At 47.4% G+C, this 16,678-nt stretch overlaps 1 protein-coding gene and 1 long non-coding RNA gene across 5 annotated transcripts in view; both read right to left on the bottom strand.

Moving 5' to 3' along the window:
* Positions 1-7,127, bottom strand: part of SHOC2 (SHOC2 leucine rich repeat scaffold protein) — a 56,376-nt gene extending 49,249 nt beyond the window's left edge. Inside the window, exon 1 of one of the 4 annotated variants that reach the window (XM_015867372.2) lies at positions 7,004-7,127. The gene's annotated coding sequence lies outside the window, so the exon portion shown is untranslated. Of the gene's footprint in view, positions 1-4,888; positions 4,906-6,706; positions 6,725-7,003 lie in introns of those variants that run through there. The other 3 variants (XM_015867374.2, XM_015867373.2, XM_032445630.1) reach the window with 3 other exon arrangements.
* A 2,521-nt stretch (positions 7,128-9,648) lies between these two features.
* On the bottom strand, positions 9,649-15,693 carry LOC116653636. Its single transcript, XR_004307838.1, has 4 exons — positions 15,611-15,693; positions 14,332-14,404; positions 12,150-12,411; positions 9,649-9,821 (listed from the first exon to the last, which is right to left on the bottom strand). It is a non-coding gene; the product is annotated as an uncharacterized LOC116653636 (long non-coding RNA).
* Positions 15,694-16,678: the final 985 nt, after the last annotated feature.

Here is a 16,678-nt window from a genome sequence, read left to right as displayed (position 1 = left end):
CCCCAAACTGCACTGCACAGGAGTTCAAAGGGACGGGGGGGACTTACCAGAACAAAACTCTGCTGCGCAACCACAAGTTCCCATGCATTGTCATTAGTTTTGTGGGCTTTTTTTTTACCAACAGATTTCCCTTTAGGAAAACCGACCCCCAAACTTCTTAAATTCACTGTGATCCATGGGGCTGCCTGCGTTACACAAGTATCTTTAATAGAATTATTTAAGTTTTGCTAACACCATACAATACGCACAGCCACCAGAATCTTTATTGTATTAGAATGTATTAAAAATTTAATGTATTAGAAAGGTAACTGCCACAGATGAAGTCTGTTCACGTATGAGCTAAGGCTTCCTTTAACCCATTCATCCCTTCAACAAGACAACCATGCAAATTACTCCAAGCTATGCATACTTCATAGGATTTTATCTTGGCTTTAAAGCCTCTGATAGTACCATCACTGGTACAAGGAAACATAAAGACAGAAACTGAGATGTCAAGCAACCAACAGCAGGATGGGTTTCCATTACAAGTCCTTTGTATTTTGCCACTATCAGCACTTTGCAGGACTACACAGATGGATTCTCCAGTTGACTTCCTCGATTAAGAGATCACTTCTTTGCACTGTTTCTTTTTATGAGGACCCATTTCAGACCATTGTGTAATCGTGCTTACACACTTAGCCACCTGATGCCTCCAGGAGCCATAGAGTGCTTGCAAAGTCATTTTCTCTCAGCTACACTCAGTGACTCCATGCAACTCAACACTTCTGAACAGAAGTCAGCATTACGGAAATCTGAAGACGAATCCTCTCTGCGTGGTTATCCCTTAGAATTAAATGAAAGGCGCAGTTCTGCTTTTCTGCAGCAGCTGACTCAAGGCAGGGGGAAGGGAATAAAGAGCACCATCCAGAAAGCACACAACTACCATCGCAAGTTCAGAAACACAACTGCTCATCAACGGAGGAGCAAGAATTACTCATTGATTGGGGTTGTTCACTGCTGAGTTGGGGAGGAGGAAGAGAGAGTTTATAGGCTATAGAGTTTTTATTATTGCTTTCTTTTAAATGAGGATGGAATGAACTCCAGTAATTCAGGCTGGACCAGGCTCTGAGCTGGGGCTGTAGCTGATCCTGCTCCTTGCAGGCGAGCTGGATCAGATGACATTTAGATGTCCCTACCAACTCTAATGGTTCTATGATAGTCATGCATTAGATACAACATGAACATAAAGCAAGATGGAAGCTCAGTTAAGAATCTGAACATTCCCACAGCACTGCACGCTGCTTGGTACCTCCATTTGCACTGTATGGCAATTAGTACAACTTTACTAAGACTTCCAGTGCAGTGCTATACAAACTTTAAACCATAGCAACATATTGAATCTTCCTCTCTTGTTCAACTATAAAGATATATATATATATATATATATATATATATATATATATATATGCATACACACACATGCAAAGTTAAAGCAGTAATATTTTTTTAACTGTTTTTTTCCTTTGCATGTTTTGCTGCAATATGAATATTTGCAGTCAGGACAACGATCAATAAACATGATTAATGCTGCACGTTACAAAATAGATCATAACCAAACTTCCAACAACAACAAAAAAAACCACAACAGTGACCGTCTCATTCCCCAGCAGAGCAGACAGCTCACGTGCTGTGGCACACAGGCTGCCATCAGTGCCAGGCACTGCAGGGAAGCCTTGCAGAGAGCCAAACCCTGCCTGCCAACACTGAGACGACAGGACACAGATGAGAGGAAGGAAAAGGAAAAAGTCCGAGTCTCCATGAGCACTGCTGCACCTTCCCTATGAATAAATATCAGGCCTCAGTCTTCTTGGCTGCCAGTCAAGTAATTCTTTGTAAAAGTAATAAATACGCTTATTTTTTCTTCCTCATCAACACGCAACATCCCGATGGCTTCTTCTGGCCATTTAAACTGTCACGAACCACCCCTTCAATTTCTTGGTTTAATGCTAGTTCCTATTAAAACGGAGACAATGACAGCGTAGATCCGAACTCACATCTGCATAACGCTTCTGAACTTGAAGCAGACAAAGCTCTTGGCAGCGTGTGAAAACTGCTGTGTTGCAGTAATATTGTTTGCAGCACCACGCAGTGACACCTGAGAAGTCGAGCAGATCTGTGGTTTCTTGCAATAGTATCAGTGTTTCAGGAAACTGCATTTTCTTAACTATAGTTCCAACAAGGTCACTCATCATATCGTTACCTCTGCTTCAATACTTGCTAACAAGAGACAGACTAAGATCAGAGCCACGCACGCACAAGACACAACCACGTCTGATTTAAACACATCTTGCTGCAGCTTTCACAAACAGCACCACATCAGACAGCTGTGACTGGCTCACTTTCACTAGTCAAAAATACAAACAGTAGCAGAAAACACTGCCCTTCCCTCCGTTTGACACCTAATACAGTAACAACCAGGTGGCAGAGACATGAAGTGAATCCAAACCTTTAAAAGACGCTATTGTACAATGATAATATGGTCTCTAGGCACCTAGTGATCAGTAAGAGTTGGGTGTCACTAATCACTGCCTGTTTAACAACTCCAAGGCAAACTCATGACGGAGAGGTGATGGCAATTTGCCACCAGTTCCCAAAACCAGACTCTGGTTTCAGTCACATCACTGTGTCGACACTTTCCAAGGAAATTCAGGCTGCTTTTGGTGACGTTACTCATAAGCCACTGAGCGTTTCAGCACCAAAACAACGATGGCACAATATTCTGTATTCCTTACAATCAAATATTCCCACAGACATCCAGAGTTCAGCAGATAGAACACGTGCAAACCAAGTCTCAAGCAAGCATGCTCTGTGACCCCAAATACAGCCCGTTTAGCAATAGCTGGTGAGAAGTGGCCCAACTGCTTGGGGTTACACTTTGTTGGCGGTGGGTTTTTGCCTCCCAGTGCCTGTCCCAGCCATTGGGCTGCAGGAGTGGGAGACCAGAACACGGGCAAGTGAAAACCACATCTCACTGCAAACGCGTTTCAGCGTTTAATAAAGATGCGCTTTAGAACCTCTCTGCAAAGCAATCCCAGCCACGAACAGGATCCAGAGCTCCAGAAAGAGCCTATTTTAAAGCCCAGCAGTCAAAGCAGAGAGCGAACCGAGCCGTGCTGCAGTATTTACGCAGCCATTATAATGCAAATACGGAAGGTATTAGAAAGGCCATTTGCATTGGTGCCCAGCCCTTCAGCGCAGCACAATGCCAACAGAAGAACAATTAGGATGCATGCCTAACACAAAGCCTCCGACCACGGGGGAGGCAGGTCCGGATACAGTATGTACGGCATCGTCGGGCTCCGTGGAAATGGTGCCTTCTGCAGCCATTCAGCGTCTCACTTCTACATGCGAGGTGGGAAGGCAGGAGGGCACGTGGAGGGTGAGAATGGGAAGGTAAGAACGAGCCCAGCTCGCTGCGAGAGCAGCCGGGATGAGCCGGGCCTGCACACACACACACACACACACACACACACACACACGCCATAGCTGTGTGCTTTCCCAGCACAATCATTTTTGTAACAATAAGGGAGGCGGGTATAAGAATCAGGCTTAACATCCACGGAGACACAGACATCCTTACAGAGGGGAGCCTAAAAGCAAACCATTATGTTCAAGTCCCTCAGGTCCTGTTGGTTTATTTTACACGTCCAGCTCAACAGCAAAGCAACACTAATGTATATACACGTGCCAGGTTGGTTTAAGAAGTTCTCTGGCCACTCATTGCAGTGGGTGCCTGCACCAACCCACAGCCCCTCACCACTATCAGCCCATCCACCATCAGCTCTGTCACACTCCGTATTTATCCCACACAGCAACACAGTCCAAGGGCTTCACACAGCTTCAAACAGGCCAACATTAACCACGTGCTACCCAACTATTTAAAAAGAAATCAACACTGCCCAATTACAAAGCGTATCCATTACCTGGAGGTTAAGGGGGAAAAAAAATTGTAGTAATTAAAGTTCTCTTTTTACCAAGGGATCATTGTTTCACTGTACCCAAACTGCCTTTACTGAACAAAACTTTGTGTCAGGCAACGCTCAGATTTAATAGCGCATTATTTGCATTTCACAATACAGTCAAGCCCAAGCAATGCAGTAAAAACAAAAGGCAGGCAAATTAAGGTCAATGGCTAATACTGCAAACATTACCTTCTTGCTATATGGTTTATCTGGGTGGGTTTTGTAACATACCAGGACTACTGTATCAAACCAACTACAATATGTCAGCAGTAGGATTTTAGTGTAAACAAGGGCTCTTCTTATCTCCACAATCTAGCTACAACTGGCTGCTTAATCTTCACTGCCGTGTCCTCCCCAGCCCTCTCTCACACAAACAAACCCACCAGGAAAAAAAAAAAAGGCAGAAATATCTCTGCCAATATGCAGAGCTGCATTCAGTGCAAGGAAACACAAGATATTATTACAGCAACAGAGGAAAGCAAGCAGCGCTTCCATTAAAAGAGCATCCAAAAAGCTTTGCTACAAAATATATATGTGTGTATATATTATAATAAAAAGCAAGGAACGAGCTTCGGAGCACTCTGGGTGGAGGAGAAAGCTGAACAGTGGGAATAGCCAAGGGCTGGGGGCTGCCCGAGCACCAGTCCTCACCACTCACCCGCCTGAAGCCGACTGGGGAGCTCACAGTGATCCCCGAGTGCTGGAGGCAGAGCCTGGGCCCAGGAGCACAGCACAGTCCTGAGCTGAGGGCTAGAAGGGCACAGGGCTGCAGGCAGAGCGGGCGAGGCAGCTCCTGTCCTCCACACACACAGCAACATAGGAGTTTTCCTCTTCAGATACAAAGGGAAGCCGCCAGAAGAGAGAAGCATCTCGTGTTCAGCACCTACCCAAATTCTGTACGACGATGTGATGGAAACATCTGAAAATCTCTTCGTGCAGTCTCATCTCCTTATCGCCCAGCAAAATCCTCCCAAAAGGGAGTGCAGCTATTTGCACAGCTTCCTCAGCCTTGTCAAGCACAGATCACTCACAGCAGAACAAACAGGAGATACTTTGACACAATTAACATGCACAAGCATTATGTATGCATCCAAGCACAGGCATCCACCTATTTCACTGGCATTACACAGCACCGGGAGCAGCTGGCCACGGTGACAAGCAGGGATCACCATACAGAAACACACATTTCTAGAAAGCCACAGCCAAGAAACAATGAATCCAAGGGTTTCCTAAAAGGAACACATACAATAATCTTCAGAGAAATTCATTTCTGCCTGTGAGCTAAGAGCACGTGAAGAAAAAACATCCATAGGCTGAAGGAATCCCCAGTGCTACGCACAATCCCTTGAGCAGAACACGCCGTCAGGGCGATCTCAGTGTCACACAACAAAGAACGTCCCCTCCCGCATCTCCCACCCCAGAGGTGGCAGACAAGGAAGGGAAGGGAAGGGAAGCTCCCAGCAGACTCTGCCTGCGTCGCCCCAGGATCACTCTGTGTTTCCAGAAAGAGCAGAAGAGGGGCATGGCAGAAGGCAGCATCCTCACTGGGAATGTGTTTCTCAACGGCGCCGGGTACAAGGAGAGCTTTGTCTGGAAGCATCGTGCTGTGCTACAAGGTTAGATAACAAATTAGTTCTGCCTGATGTACACGTTTTGCTTCGCCACACGTACACAAGTCCTGATGGCCGGCAAATATTAGCCTAACATTAAAAGGTAGCCAGCCTCATAATATGAAAACAGCCTTCGTTTTCCCTACCCAGAACAAAGAACAACTGCACAGAAAACCAAAACAGCCACGCTCAAATCATTCCAAAGGAACTAAGAGGATAAAAGGTGCTACTAAAATTAAAACGTATGCACAACAGTGTAATAATAAATTCATAGGATACAGCAAATCTGCCCCAAAACCAGCCTAGGATTACATCGAGATCACCATACAACATATGTCTGAGATACGGCTGTAAATAAGCGGGATCTGACCACCACTTACTTTAAGTAAGTCCTCAATTTTATAAATAGAAGCATTCAATAATGCTGGGTGATTAAAAAGAAAAAGCAGTTCAGAAGGCAAAAGGAAAACAACAAGTAGAAAGTCAAACGTGAAAACAAGCAGACGGGAGAAAACCAAGAGCCTGAATCTAATTATTAAAGGCAACAGTCCAAAAATGAAGACTGAGTGCCGCAGCAATGACACCACACATCATCACAACTCCTTATCACTAATGTTCTGCCTTTGTGTACGTACATGTGCACACAGAGCTCCCACAGCCCCCATCCCATACACATCCATCAGCAATCACTCCTGACGCCGCAGCCCTTCGTGACAGCTTTGTCACACGCCGCGATTTTTGTACCATTTCCCCCCGTCCCGTTCTCTCATCCTGCCCAACAGCAGCACTTCGCGGAACTTCACGTTTCTGCACCGCACCGCTGGGCACCAACGCGGCCCCTTCGCTTTCCCCACGGCTCGGCACAAGAACCGCCGGGCAAAAAGCGGCTCGGAACGGCTGGGCAAGCTGTCAGCGTGCCCTCGGTGCCATCCACTCGTACTACGCCCGGCCACACGGGAGGGCGAAGACTTGAGAGGGATGCCACCGCCACGAGCGATAGCCAGGAGCGTGAAGCACGACGAGGACCCCGCGGCCGCACCGGAGCGACACCCGGCCCGGCGCCCCGAGCTTCTCCGTCCCCGCAGCCCCCGATACCGGCAGGAGCAGAGGTGAGGCTGTGCCGCTCGGCTTCCTCCTTTCTTCTTCCTACGCCTCCTTCGGGGCGATGCCTCCCCTCGGCGGCACGGCGGAGCGGAGCCCCCCCCCCCTGCCCAACACCCCTCCCGTGCCGGTAACCCTCCGCCCGGGCCCTCCCCGCCTTTGTGCCCGCGGCCTCCCGCCGCCAGGCCCGCCCCGCCCGCTGTCAGCCGCCACCGCCTCGGCGCGGCCCCGAGGCTCAGCAGCGAGATCCCCGGCCCCGCCGCGATAACCCCGGCCCCGCCGCCCTCCTACCGTGCGGCTCCGCCATCGTCCTGCGGCTCGCCCGGCCCGGCCCCCCCCTCCCCGCCCGACCCGGCCGCCCCTGCCGGCCACCGTCTGTGCGCACCGAGCCGTCACGGGACTCCCCGCCCACGGCCCTCCCGCCGCACCGTGGGGGCGGGTCCGCCGAGGCACGGAGCGGCCGACTACTTCCGTGTCGCGGCGCCGCCGCCATCTTGGCCGCGGGCGGATGTGGCCCGGTCGCCCCTGGCGACGCCGAGGCGCTGTCGGGCCGTTCCGGGGCCCGGTACATCACGGGGGGGACCTGGACGAACCCAGCAACGTTAGTTACGGCTCCTTTAGCATCAGGTTATACACACTGACCCGTGTTTTGAATCCGGTAGCGCTTATGAGGCTGAGTACCTCCCCTTAAGGCAGACCCACACACAGCAAGGCAAACTCAGCCTCCAGTTCTATAGGGAACCCTACAGGACTGGGAGAGGCTCCTGAATTGCTGCCATTCACTGCGATGAACAGCAGCGCAAATATCATTAACAGGCATTTCATAACTGTGTGTGGACACAGCCTGAATTCAGGTTTCAGTGCTGTTTCATTTGTACGTTGCCTCACCTTTAAACGCTTGGCTTTGCAACCATAATAATGTTCTTTTAATGCATGTAGCTTTCACTGTGCTCTAAAAGGAGCTGTGGTGCAGATCACAAGCACTTCACAGAATCACACAACGACCCGGGTTGGAAGGGACCTCAAGGATCATGTAGTTCCAACCCCCTGCCTGGCAGGGCCACACCTACATACATACAAACATACACCTTTATAGATCAGGTTGCCCAGGGCCCCGTCCAACCTGGCCTTGAACACCTCCAAGGACGGGGCATCCACAACCTCCCTGGGCAGCCTGTTCCAGGGCCTAACCACTCTCCTAGTGAAGAACTTCCCCCTAACATCCAACCTAAATCTTCCCTCTTTTAACTTAAAACCATTTCCCCGTGTTCTGCTATTGTCAGCCCTTTCCAAGAGTTTACTCCCCTCCTGGGAGTAAGTTCCCTTCAGGTACTGAAAGGCTGCAATGAGGTCACCCCGCAACCTTCTCTTCTCCAGGCTGAACAAACCCAACTCCCTCAGCCTGTCCTCATAGGGGAGGTGCTCCAGCCCCCTGATCATCTTCCTGTCCCTCCTCTGGACCCTTTCCAAAATCTCTGTCTTTTTTGTACTAAGGGCTCCACACCCGGACACAGTACAACAGATGGGGCCTCACAAGAGCAGAGTAGAGAGGGACAATCACCTCCCTATCCCTGCTGACCACCCCTCTCCTGATGGAGCCCAGGATCCCATTTGCTTTCCGGGCTGCCAGAGCGCACTGCTGGCTCATGTTGAGTCTTTACCCCCAGGTCCTTCTCTGCCGAGCTGCTCTCAAGGACCACTCCTCCCAGCCTTCTGGGTTCAGACTTCCCTGCGTCCCCAGCAGTTCTGGTACTTACACGTGTCTGACACAGAGCTCTGCCCCCTGCCAGGAGCAGATAAGAGCGGTGACTGTTATCCTACATCTAGACCAGCAGTGGAGGGGGAGGAGGGCTGGAATTTGGATTATTCCGTGGATTCATAAGACCGTTCCTAAGGCTATTTAGTATTTACACAGTTGTTTCAAGCATGTTCCTACAAAGCACTGTGATTTATTAGCTAGCTCTTACACAACAAACTAAAACACTGTCATTAATTTGTTAAGCTTGCTTAAGCTGACCACAAGATCAATCCAGCGACTTCAGAATCATCTTTGACTGAACTCAGATACCTCTGATATTAGAGCCCCACTTGCCTTTTCTTAATTTAGTGGCTGCTGGACTGATGAATTGACCTTTTCTCTCTTGTTCATGTGGCCTTTTCACTGTCTCCTCCCAACTGTAGTTTTATGTTTTCATCTAACTACAAGCAAGGCCTCTCCTCCCCCAGGCAGGCAGCTGCTGCCGCCTCATCCCAGGGCACTAAATTCTCACTGTGTCTGGGGCAGACCAACAAGAGGCAAATTCTTTGTCGGCTGAGCCACACTGAAGGCCAGACTCGGGTAAGCCCTGCTTGGCTGCCAGCCTGGAGAGCAGAGATGGCCCAGTCAGCACATCCCCCTCATCCCGCAGCCTTCCCCGCTGCCCAGCCCCAGCTCCCCCCAGTACTGCACTCCCTTCCCCTCTGCCTATGCCCAGCTAATACCTTCAGATATCCACCACCTGCCTCTCCTTTCTTAGCATCCATCGGTGCTTCCAGCTCCAGTTCCCTACGCCAGCTCTTCATCCAGTCTCCTTTGTCCAGTTCTTCTTCTAACTTCCCATCCCCTGTGACTTTCTCTGCACCGAGTTCTGCTGACTTCTGTCCCTCCGCTGCTACTGGTTCCTTGCACAGATGTCCTCAGCATAAAACTCCTCTAATTCCTGATTACTCTTTCTTTGTGAATCTCAGCCTCCCTCCATCTCATCTCAAACCTCCAAATTCCCAGTTTAAGGTTTTACCTTCCTCTCATCTCCATCTCACCCTGCCCAGACCTTCCCATCTTATCCTATTCCTTTTCCTGAATTGTCAGTTTATGAGAAAGTTGGCCTCAGTCTCTGAGCCAAGGATTGCAGCATGTTCATTTGTTCCATGGGAAAGAAGAAAGCTTTGAAGGCTGATGGCATGACAAACACCTTTTCATTTCTGTGAGCATCATAAGCATCATATCCATCATGAAAATAGCATAAGCCTTCATCATGGTTTTTCTGTCTTCACTTTAGATGTAATCCTGGCTGTACTGCCATGGTCACAGGTACACGGAAAGTGGGGAGGCTGGAAGAGCTGGTACAACCTAAAAGGGGAGAGAGGCAGAGTATGAGGCACAGAAAATGTACCTGGGGGATGCACATACAAATCCAGAACCACTGACAATGCATAGAAACCAGCGCTGGGACAGAGTGGCCAACAACAGGATCCAACACACCGAAGAGAAAGACCGCCCACCCGAGCGAAAGCTTCTGTTGCAATTCAAAGAAGGACACCAAGAAGGGGAACCTCAAAATGTGGTTCTCTGCTGAGGGACTACAGTACAGCAAGACGTTACTATTTTTACTCTGTTCCTTCTCTGTGCTCAGAGTCAGGCCTGCCCAACTGAGTGACATGAAATTCTTCCTACTTCTTCTTGCTGTTGGTTCTACAAACACACATGAAAGAAGGATGGAGTTTGTTTAATAGGTCTGTGTCCTCCAAACCAGGCTTCATGGCTTAGGGTTGCAAAACTACCACATAAAAAAAGTTTCAGGCCTGTCAGCTTCAACTTTAAACTCATTATCACTTATGCACGTGTGTCAGATACGCATTCTAGGTCCTACAGGGGCTCTTCCAAATGGATCAATCCTTAAGCATCCAGGATGTCACACATGAGATCATTTTCTCCCATTTACTAGTAAAAGTGACAGTCTTTCTTCAAGTATGTGCTGTGTCCTAACTGCCTCAGGACTAGCAGTTCTGCTGCTTACTTGGTGCGAGGAAAAACTGCAGATCCATCAGGCTATCAAGCAAGTTAATCTTCAGGTATACAAATGAAGAGTCAGCCAGTTCAAACAATTTATCCTTCACAGTCAACACCACAAATGAGAGAAAACAGCAAGAGCTTTTTCATTCATAATAGACAATAAATTGTACTTTTTTTAGTATAGATATTCTAGGTGGGATGGTATTAGCTGTCAGAAACTTCTACTTTTCTCTACAGTAAAAGACGGGGCAAATTAAAGGCCTCAGTTGTCTGTACTTTGAAAACGCAAAAAAAAGCTGGAATGAAAACTCATTAAACTGAAACTGATGCTGATGATTCTAGCCCAGTCAGGCTATCCAGAAAGAAACCAACATTTCTTGACTTCATTTTATTTCTCTGGTACCTGCTAACCTATTCCAGGATAAGCCAAAAGGATAAAGCAGGATGCTACAGGACACTCTGCGCTGGTGGACAAGCTTCTCTCAGCTTGGGTCTGCAGCACCTGAACCACAGCAGGCAATGTGCCTACCAGGGACAGCATAACTCTCAAAGCTAAGGAGCAGGAAGGGTTTAGTACTCACAAAAGCAGGTTTAAAACTACAGAGGCTAAGTTTGCTCCGTAGTCGAAATGATAAGAGTTTGTCAAGGCATTCTGGAGCTTATGAAATCACTCTTTCCATTGACCTCATAGGGACCCTGGGGATTTGAGCTTTCCAAGGGAAAAGCCACTTCCTCCCAAGGAAAGTGCATTCAAGCCAAACGTGGCCGTGGGTTCCCCAGCTTCTTACATGCCACTCATTGCGGTTGGACTTGGATGCTGTAGCAGCACTGCAGATCTACATGCCTGCAGGTGATACATGGCACCTCCTGCCATGGTACCTGCTCCACCTGACTCTCACATCAGACTTTTAAACTTGGCTGGCACCAGTGCTCTTGTGCAGCAAGGCTTACATTTCATTCATACTGCGTGTTGTTTCTTGCCTTCAAAGGTCCAGGAACATTAGTACCAGGCTGACTGGTATGGCACGGTGTGCAGGAAAGCCCAAGTTTTTCTTTGCTGAACTACATAAAAGGCTGTATCCTGCCCCTGCACTGTGTACAAGAGGGAGCAGCCTTCCATTTCCCCCTCGTCCTCTGCGATCTTCCAGTCCTCAATAGGCACAAGCATAGCCTGTCCCACAAAAAAAGAGAGCCTGAAGCCAACCAGTTCTGTAGTTTATCATTTCTAGCTGATAAAGGTGCAGAGCCAAAGGAAAGCAGTTATTGCAGAAGCCAAAAGGGGGAAAGGTCTCTGGGAGTGGTGGCCCCAGGAAAGCTGAACAGTTTTATTACATGTTTTTCTTAAGATTAATGGGTACAGTAATCTCAAGAAAAACAACTCAACTGTGTCCTAAAAGTGACTGGGAGTGGCAGCACATCCATGCTGAGCTGTGTGAAAAGCCAGTTGCCCCATGCCCAGGCAAGCACCATTACCAACAGGTTAACCAAGGCCAGGGGCAGCAGCAGCTTTCCTTGGGATAACATACTGTCACTGTTGTGACCTTGCAGCTTGAAATGTGGAAGAAGATGGAGATCAGCAAGAACAGGAGAGTCTCTATGAAACAACATCAATAACAAACCATCACCACCAAAACATCCCCCACCCCCGAAAAAGCCCACCAGTACCCACAGCCTTCCTTCATGTTCTCTCCAACAGAAAGATTTTCTTCAAAAGGCATTTGGGAATGGAAAATTGAGTTGGAATAAAGTATGTGCCTGTTGGTCTTAATAGCTGCAGCTCTGCTATCTATTTGCTCTCCCTCTTTCAGACTGTCAGCAGGGACTGAGTGTTCTTCTAGAGCCAGGGATGGATTTCCTGAATGGTGACAAATAGCAGTAAAGCCTGAAGTCAATTCCACATTGAAATCACTGTATAAATTGCTCTTTCCTGCAGAAAAGAGACGGATGAAAAATAAATTAGAAAATAGTATGAAATGAATAATCTCACAGTTACGAGAAGCCAGAAAGTACAACCCCAAAAATGATGCTGGCTCAGTCAGGGAACTGAGCATTACAAGGAGCACACCTGAAAATGAAAATCTCAGTTGAGGATTTATGAAAAAAACAGAATCCTGAGAGCTAAATCCATTCAGGTGTACAGTGATCTTCCAGGAGGACATTGTGAAACTCCTTCTGTTAGGACAGAGGCAAACTAGGCCAGAGAGAGTGCCAGCAACCCTAACACTTTGTGTTGGTGTAGGAGCACACAGCAGCCTCGATACTGATCTGGTGTGCTGGGTGCTGCACAAAGCATTGTTCTGGCTCGGAGACTGAAAGCTGAACTGAAGACCAGAAAAACAATGTGCATTTGTCACTGACACAGGGAAGGGGAGGAAAGAAAAGCAGCCAACATGCTGCCAAGTCTTTTAGAGGCCATACGGACAAGGGGAACGTTGGAGAGACCTCAGAAAGATTATTTTGTTTCCCAACACATTAATATTTTGTTAATTTTTTGTTAATATTTTGTTAGTTGCAAGCTTGGAACAGAAGCATAGAGGTGTCTGAAACAGTGGTGGAACTGCCAATGGGATGTTGCAGGGTAATCTTGGGACAGAACTGACATTTGATAACGCTCCAACACAGATCCATAGGGATGGGCTGGGGAAAGGAGGCTCCTGGAGCTGAATGCATTCGATGTGGAAGAAAACAAGAGCTGAGAGACAGAAGAGGAAGAAGTGGCACAGACAAAGCAACAGGCTGAGAACAGTCCTGCACTGTGAGGACAAGGGCTTGGTTATTCAAGAGTTTTCTTTCCCTTTCTTGTTTCTCAGAGGCAGAGCCAAGTTTCAAAGGATAATAATACAATCATTTGACTGTGTTAAGAGCTTTCTGGCCAGAGTTTACCATGTGTTACAATATTGATTCTATTTCTAACATACGCTTTTGACATGGGCATTTTTCTGTTTTTTTCTGTATAGAAAACTGACTTCTGCATACAAAAGCTGGGACTTCAAAGCAGGATCCAGTGATGCTGGATAAATACAAAGTGACGTAAGTGAAGCACAAGTCTCAGATTTTTTTCCACTCAATTAAATAAAGATAGCAGGAGAGACACTAAGCAGTGCGTGGCGGTGAGAAGCTGGAATAATTAAACAATGATATGACAGACGGTGCGTTTACGGGCAATTACAGCATGACTCTGCTGGCACTTCAAGGCACAAGGCCAAAGACATCAGCGACTGAAACCACACAAGTGGAAGAGTAACCTCCTAGAAATGCCATTCTGGAGCACCTGGCCTAAGAGCCCAGAATGGGACTCTTACACAGCCATAAGACAGCAGGTAGCCTCTGCTTTCCCTGGACGCTGTTGGCAGAGAGAGAACAGAGAGAGCAGCTGGTCACAAAGCCGTCTGTGCACCCTGGGGAATTATGGCCAGGCACTTGTATCCAAAGCAGGGAGAGACAGAATCTTTGAGCTGAGGAAGGATGTCTCCTCCTTTTCTTGATGTGCACAGCTTGAGAACGGCACCGCAACAAACAGCAACGGATTTAAAATGAGGATATTCAGCAGCCTGAACTAGAAGAAATCACTTATCTGTTAACAGTGTTCCAAAAACAAGGACAGGGTTAAACATCAGGCCACCAAGCTTACGGCCTTGAAGGCATCTATGATTTCCTTAGGGAACCACAGAGGTTTTCTGCTCCTCCCAGGATGCCAACCCACCTCCCTCCTCCTGCTGCCCCGAGGATGGCTCTGCACCCTCCCTCCTGCTCAGCAGCTTAAGGGGACTGCATGAAATCTGTGCGTGCATTTCTGAAAGCATTTGTATGCATAATTCAACACACGTTAGTCATGCTGGTACACTACCTTTCCGTCTTCAGCAGCACATACAGAGGTGAAACAAGCTCCAAATGTTCAGAAAAGCACAAGAGAGACCTCCCTGAAAAGCAAAGGTGTTGTTAAAATAGGTGCTGTTAAAAGCTTCTTAAACTGTCAACGAAGTATTTACTTAAATTACTTAAACTCAGAGCTGAGAACCACTCTCAAGATGAGCAATTCTCTCCAAAGAGGCTGTATTCTTAAATGCCCTTTGTCTGGGGTTGCTGGTTATATGGGACACTCAACCAGATTTTCCTTTTTAAAGTAAGGACTCATTCCAGACTTTCTTGTTGTATGAACAAAGAAAAATGGAAGACATGAAGTTGAAAGGCTCAAGAAATCAGAATACAAATGAAAAGCATTTAAAATGTATGAAGACAAAACCCAAGACCTGTAAACAAATGGGACTGGCTTCACCTGAACGCTTTTTTCTTCTACTTAGAGAGAATGTTTCTCAATACTTAAAATAAATACTGTTTTATGTATGCAGTGGCATATGCAGCAAGCGGCTGCCACGTTATGAAACTCTGGATTCCAGAGATGTGTATTACATCTCTGCTGTCTGTCACACTCAGAATATCTGGGAAGAGGAGGAGGAAAACAAGCTTATCATTTATCCAATTATTGCTGGTTTTGTGGTCGTGAGGCTTTCTGCAGAGTACAAGAATAACTTGTTTGCAACACCAGTAAAATAAGGATGGAACCTGGAGTGCGTTGTCTCTCTCTCGGAGCCTGCTCACCCATGTCAGACCAAGTGACTAACTGGCTTCACCCTGTGGGAATCAACAACCCCAAGGCTCAGCACACAGTGAGGGCACAGCTTCAGACTTGGGTGCCACAAAAAGCCACACACCTATAGTGCCGTCCCACTGCAAGTGCGTGTCTTGCTACCATAACAAAACGAGAGTGTATTACAGAACAACAACCCCCAGGTGCAGGAAATGGAAAAAAACAAACCCAAACCAATCTAACTATGCTCTCCTTAGCAGAACAAAAACTGAGTCTCCATATATAACTGGAAAACTCACAACTTCTGTTGTTGTTCCTCTGTGCCATGCTTTCCCCTCCTTAACTGCAGCTAATATCACTCTAGTGAATGAACATTAATCTTACTCAAAGCCAGAACCATCACTGCTTTTCAGGCACCTTGAAAAGTATGACCCTGAGCACCTGGCAATGCCGTGCCTCTCTCATGCAGCCTTTTCAATCCTGTAGACAAGAACCGTGTTTTCCTTGACAGAAAGAAGTTTCTTAAAAGCAGACTTACCAGGGAGGCTGAGAACAATCATCATAATCACTCTGTCTCGGTGCTACCAGCTTTCCAGATAGGCTGCCAAGCTGGCGTTTGACTAAGAAAACAGGTTTAGCACAAATCTAGATTCCTCTTCTCAAGCACTAAAATGCCTAAGTAGCACATCGAGTTGACCATTGTTTCTTATCACCAAGCAAACAAACCTCGTCGGCAGGAAAACTGCATTAACAAAGCGACTCCCTGCATGACTGAGATGGGCTCTGGTTGCTACAAATGCCGATCCTCCTGGTCACCCACAAGGTCAAAAAACCTACCCCATAGTTTGGCTTCCACGTCTTGCTTTCACATCATTTGGTTTCTCCACAGGCCGTATTTGTTACCACAGGAGTAACTGTTGGTTTCACAGCGCACAATATTCGTTCATAACAGGCTGTCATTTCCATTCGCTTTTAGCCAGAGTTAAGATGTAAGATGGGTCATTAAAACAAAATACCAAATCACTGATCTGCTATTTGTATGCAATGGGACGTCTCTGTCCACAAACATTCAGTCTTCATAAACCAGACCCCAGCCCCTTGTCCTTTCCTTTCCAATCAGGAGGAAAAACTAATTGGCACCAAAGAGTCTGCTTTTCCCACTGAAATCAGCGAGAACACTTCTGTGCACTTCAAAGGGTACCGAAGGATGTCCAAAGCAAGCGTGTTCATTTTATAGGCTCACTAATGCCAATCTTTTGACCCGCAAGTGGAACACATGAATCACAGCAGAAACAGCCCCACTCCTGGGCTGTCAGAAACCAAACCCACAGTGTTATCTTTGGCCCACTGCACAAAAGGCAGGAAGTCAGGGACCCATTTTCAGCCTGTGCAGGTTGTTCTGCTGGCCCCCAACGCACCGAGCAGGCAGGACTTCAAGTGAAGTGGAAGCGGGCTACCTGAGGGACCGACAGCTTCCTACTGTAGGTTGCCTCAGAGGAAAAAGGAAATAACTCTGGAACAATGCAGACAGGCTTTAAATAACTGTCAGGGAGATGCTGCTTACTGGAAGTTGAAGGTTTATCCCAGGTCTTAACATAGAATGCTT

The sequence above is a fragment of the Coturnix japonica genome, chromosome 6, assembly GCF_001577835.2.
Source record: "Coturnix japonica isolate 7356 chromosome 6, Coturnix japonica 2.1, whole genome shotgun sequence".
In the NCBI taxonomy this organism is placed as follows: Eukaryota; Metazoa; Chordata; class Aves; order Galliformes; family Phasianidae; genus Coturnix; species Coturnix japonica.
The sequence above is the reverse complement of the archived record's forward strand: the minus strand, read 5'-3'. Positions and strand labels throughout refer to the sequence as shown.